This window comes from Hippichthys cyanospilos, chromosome 1, assembly GCF_059441005.1.
Source record: "Hippichthys cyanospilos isolate Australia breed blue-spotted pipefish chromosome 1, RoL_Hcya_1.0, whole genome shotgun sequence".
Taxonomy (NCBI): Eukaryota; Metazoa; Chordata; class Actinopteri; order Syngnathiformes; family Syngnathidae; genus Hippichthys; species Hippichthys cyanospilos.
The window spans coordinates 9211614-9217598 of NC_142369.1; positions in this window are offsets into that span (position 1 = coordinate 9211614).

Genomic DNA, 5985 nt, shown 5'->3' on the forward strand with positions numbered 1-5985 from the left:
ACGCTTCAGATGTGATGCGAAAGCAGTGGTGGACCGTCATATTGGATTTGTCCAATCGCGGTTCAGCTTCTATGCGTTACTGTGTCGATTTAAACCGCTCAGGACATTCAGAATCAAGGCAACGGTACCAGTTGGAAGTTTGGATATAGATATTCATGATTTAAACTCTTCCGAAATTGCGGATTCATAAGTAAATCATCAAGATTGTGAAGAAATTATTGAATATTTAAGTTTGATTTATTTTAAAATGTTGGTCAAAGCAGAATTTGTTTTATAATTCAAAATCTTCATGTCGTCTTATTCCCCCCAGATGACTTTGCACATCTTGGGATTTTCTGAGTCAGCTTTATGACATGGATTTAGCTGTATGAACTGGAAAGACTTAAGAGTTAAGAGCTGTGCATTTTAAAGAGTTACTATCTTGAATTTATTAACCTCTGAATATGTTTGAAAGTGCAGGAGTTTCCAAACTTTTGTGTGGTATCATACGTTATATCAGATTTTAAAAATGTTTCCTTGTTAGGGAAACAAATCATTTTAAAAGTCTTTTAAAAAATACTCAAATTGTAGTCTTTACACAAGTAAATTATCTAAAGAAGAATTGCTTCCTTCGTTTTTGTAATAATCAATAAACAAAAATATGACGAAAAAAAGAAGAAAAAAACACGAAGCGAGGAGTGAATAAAGAAACATTTGTATCTTACTAGGAGACCTAATAATAAAGAAACCTATTAACTCCAAAGAAAAAATCTTTAAGAGAATCTTTAAGAGAAGGTTTGATGATTTAAGTTCACTTCAAAGCAAATGTCTAAAACATAAAACTTCTACTGGTAATGTGTCAAAAGGTGGCCATTAAAGAGTACAAGTCTTTTGCTTGGTAAGTCAGAGAAAAATTTGTCACAGCCAAATTAACAACAAGCCCTTTTGGTGTTCATTACAAATATTGATTTAACGAACCTGTTTTGCAAATAGCTAAAGAGTGCAAGAACATTATGACTTCCTAAGAATATTACACACAATTATACATATATTACATATTACACTTGATTTAAATATTTACATACTTACCACAGTTTTTTTCTTAATTCATTCAATCCCAGTACTGTAGTAGTAGTAGTATTAGTAGTAGTAGTATATTGTAGTATATATATATATATATATACTACTACAATATACTACTACTACTAATGTGTGTGTGTGTGTGTGTGTGTGTGTGTGTGTGTGTCTGCCTAGTTATTTATTTATTTATTTATTTATTTGTATGAAAGACTATTTTGAGACATCCATGAACGCTTTGCGCTGGCTCGTGGGTACTTGGTTGGAAAAAAGGTTGAGAACTATTGATGTTCAGTGCATGGAACAGTTTAGGGCTGTTATATTGCCGTTTTGGATAAAAATTCACACACCGCCACTGTGCAGCGAGCGAAAACAGACAGGAGACCCTCTTTCTCCTGTCTCTCAGCATCATCTCCTCCTCCTCCTCCTCCACCTAGCGTTTGACTGCGGGCACCCCGAGGTCAGCTCACGATGGCGTCCGGTGGCACGCCCTGTCACGCCCGCTCGTGCAAAGGTGAAAACGTATGACAAAACACTAGGTGCCACACCATCACACCTGGGAAGCTAAGACGTCCGCCGACCTACATCCGTCTCCGCGCACTCACGCACACCCAGAACAGACCAAAATGTGGAAGTCAAATCTCGTTTTGCCCCAAGTCAGCAGACTCCAGAATACAATAACAAAAATGCTCCTCATGCATCAAAAAATGAAGTTTGAGATATTCATATATTCTAATTCTACATTTAACATGACATACAATACACAGAGGTATCTCAAAGAATAAAACTTCTCCCTTTGAGCAAAGCACAAAGCGCTTTTAAGCAGGTACGTCTTGAAAAGTTCCAAGATACTGACCTGAAGCTTTCATCCTGCAAATAAATCTTCCTTCATATCACTTGGTTTGACTACGCACAAACGCATAAATGGGTCCTTAAGGGCCTATACTGTATATTGGTATTTTAAACTTTCCATGCATAGAAATGACGGAATCTTTCCTTTGCTGGATTGGAAATTAAATTCCTTGTGATACTGAGTTAAAATCAAAATGAGAATTTACCACTAGAGGAGGAGTCTACCTTAAACTTGATTTTACAACCTCTTATGAAATGTGGTAAAATCTCCGTTATCTCAGAATCTGTTCTCGACCATAGCTCAAGCTCTGACAACAAATTCAATACATTCAAGGTTCTCGTTATTTGATTCGTAGCACAGTTGCCATTATATCTTGCAGCTATTTAGTCTACACTCAAGAATTTTCTGAATGTGCCGCTGACTGGTTTACTCAAGCAGATCATATATTAATCATGGGTGACATCAATATTCATAGGAATTCCCTGTTGGAAGCTCTTAGCACGGCGTTTCAGACAATATTTGATACTTTTGGTTTCACACAGCTAATACACACACCCGTCTATAATAATGTTGGTGTAAACTCCAGATTTGGTACTACCCTTGAATATAATGGTACTTCCGTATACCATTGTTATATTTGGCCTACTTCATAAAATGTGAAGTCTTAACGTCATAATTTCATTTTTCAACTATCGCCACACTGTCCTCAATTATTGTTAAACCTTAAAACCCATGCTAGAGATTTACGCCTTGTTTTACAAGCAAAAATCCGAGCACTGATAATATCATGTAGGGAGCTTGAGTACAAATTGTATGCGACTAAACTTGGGGTCTTCAATCAGACGCGGTTTGATAGTGGGCTGAAATGCACACAAGCTCTTATTGTAGCTACAACTAATTATTTGTTCAGACTAATCTGCCTTATTAAAGTAACCCGAAATGCTTATTTGATATTGTAGCAATGCTAACAAAACAAGAGCCTAGATCCCAACAGCTCTTCGTAATCGGCTAATGATTTCGTACTCAAATGTTTGCTTGATCACCTGACCTCCAGCCATTGAGAATTTAAGCTTTTTCTGTCCAGTTTCAGGGCAGATGGCCCTTTTGAGACAGCCCTTTGTATAAGTGACTAATAGGCTTTGACTAGCAGCGGATGTTTATTTAGTATAATTTTAATCAACCTCAGCATACAGTATAAAAGACGAGATCAATTCGAAATGTGTCTCATATCAGAGGCTCAGCATTTTCTTGCTTTAGAGCTTATCACTTAGCGAGGATGGGCTGTGTAATCCTTGACTGGGACCTCTGAGTAAGACAATGTCACCTGCCAAGTCCCGCACAGATCAGTACTTAGTCTTCCATGTATTTACAGGTAATGTAAGGAAATTGGCAAAAAAACAAAACAAAAACAACCTCTTTAGTATTCGGTTTGCTGAAAAGTGACCGTTTTGGACATGTGATAATTCCAAGAGACAGTACTAATGTACTGAATCATCCCCAGGAAAATTGAAGCACAAATATTTAAGATATGCCCTACAACAAAGGTATTATACTTTAGAATCCCGGTTCTCAAATGGAGAAGCACTTACTGGTGGGGGTAGGTGAAGGCACTTTAGGGGAAACAAAAGATTTCAACAGGGTTTTTGCAGGCATCAGTAAATCTCATTAATTGGCATTCAATACGTGACAGGAACAGTACATGTTTCTTTTCAAATTAAGAGGAAATGAATGGGAACTTGGAGCAAATTATTGCTGTTGAGCTATAGTGACTCGTTTGCAAAACATTATACGACTTTATTTTGTTATGTTTTATACCGCTGCACGATTTCATTTGGGACATAATTTTCTGGCAGATGAGCCAGGAAAAAAAGAAAACCTGAATATTTTACTTAATCTGTCTTGTGGAGTTGCCAAGCAAAGTGCGCTTAGCGATGTGATGAAAAATGTTGTTCCAAATTGTATTAAATCTAGGTGCATGAGATTAAGATTAATTGCAATCAATTAATCAATGAATTGTTGTCAGTAAAGCATTTTTTTAATCGCCTTGATCAAATACGCAGAGCCCTAATCTTTACTAGTACTTTTTATGCTTCTTGTATGCTTTTTAGATTAATTTTCATGCATAAGTGTTCTTGTGCTTGGTTTGCAGGGGTTTGGAAGACAAAGGTCAACTAGACCAGACACTGATTGACAGTCATTGTGTTTGACATAACTTGATAAACTCCTGTAAAAGACATAAAAATGGAAGCGCATGAGGGTTCCGATGAATAGTAAATTTCACTTCAAAAAACACCCTGATGGTGAGTGACGCGCATTCTTTCTTGCTTACCACAGAAGCAGCTCAGGTTTTGCTTTCCACATAAATCCAAAGCACCAAGCTGAAACAAAGACTCCAATATAGCGAGCCATAACAAAGCCAAACTAAATTCAAGAATACCCCATTTTTGAGCAAGGCTGCGACAAAAATATTTTATAATAGTTCCTTTCAAAATATTTGTCCATTGACAAACGAAAACGGCACCAATCCTCCTGATGGTTTCGAACTAAAGGTTGCAGCCAGCACTTGCGATGAAGGTAAATGTCTACAACTGAATCTGTTAAAGTCTCTTGAAGAAAATAAACGACAGAAGCCATTTTTTTGTTGTCGTACTGAATATCAATGTTTTTGAATGTCATGAATCGTTTCCTTCTATTGTATTCATTTGTCTGCCATGAAGGCTTAAAGGGAGCGACTTAGTATTTGTCTTTTGTTAGCTCCCAACACTGCATTCAGCTACGGTTAAGCTCCGCGAGGCACCGGTGTCTCCAGGCAGAGACGCACACACGTGGCCAGTCCCACAACTGACACCATGATGCCGTCTGGTGTTAAACCACGTGATCATGGAGATCTTTGAAGGCGTGAAAGAAACTCACCTGCTCCAGCTCAGCAACGGGGGCGTGATTGGATTATCGAGGCCTTAAACAGCTGACGGAAAGGCTACCCCGTCAAGGGTCAACGGGAGGCCACCGGGGTCGGGTGGATGCTAGACGTGGGTGGTGTCGTTTAGCAAGATGGTGGCGGACGGGATCCGGATTCCCAGGAAGTGGCGGAGGAGGATGCCAGAGAGAGACGAGAGATACTTTGTGACAGCGGCGCCTCGCAGACACGACTGGCCTCCTGGTGACTCCACTGTACCCGCCATTCATTCACACACTGGCACACTCTTATGGCCCCGCACCATTTATTACTTCATAAAATATTAAAAGAAATGGCCAGCGGTTTTTTTGTAGCTCTCTTGACCACTGATATAAATCTTTGACGGGTATGCTAACGAGAAACGGAATATTATTTCCTGGTTGATCCACATTATATAGGAATAACAACAGTAAACCGTTGCAATGGAGAGGAATGAAATCATGGAAGAAAAAAAAAAAAGGTCGCTCTGGCTCTCAAAAAGGGAAATGTTTGCAATAAGCTCAGAAGTGTATCAAACAGTTTTATTCAGTGATTAATTCTATGTTCCTTTACATGGTCTAGATCAGTGGTTCTCAACCCTTTTTCAGTGATGTCCCCCTTGTGAAATCTTTTTTCAGCCAAGTACAAGTACAAGCAGTGCAAAGAATTTCTGGGTAAAAAACACAAATAAACAAAAAAAAACATGCCGTCAGTGTCTTATTTATTAAACTTTAGACCCCTTCAAACTTCATTTATATTGGTCCACAAAAAAAAATCAACCTAAAGTGTCTTCTTTTCCTGTCTTCTTTTATCATAGAAGAAAACTATTATCAAAAAGTAAGTAATTTAACTTTAAATAAATATAAAGATAGTAAATAAAAAATATATAAATAAATATTTGTCTACACGAAAATATTAAACATAAAGTGTTCTGTTTTGGGGTTACAGTACAACAGAGATCTGTTCGCAAAAATGAATAATATATTTTTTTTATTAATAAATATTTGTGCTAAAAAAAAACATCAACATGAAGTGTCAGACCTGTTCTCAAAAAGAAATGATTATAAACAAACATTTGTTCGCAGAAAAATATTCAACATAAAGTATCCTGTTTTGGGATTACAGTAGAGCTCTCTTCTCA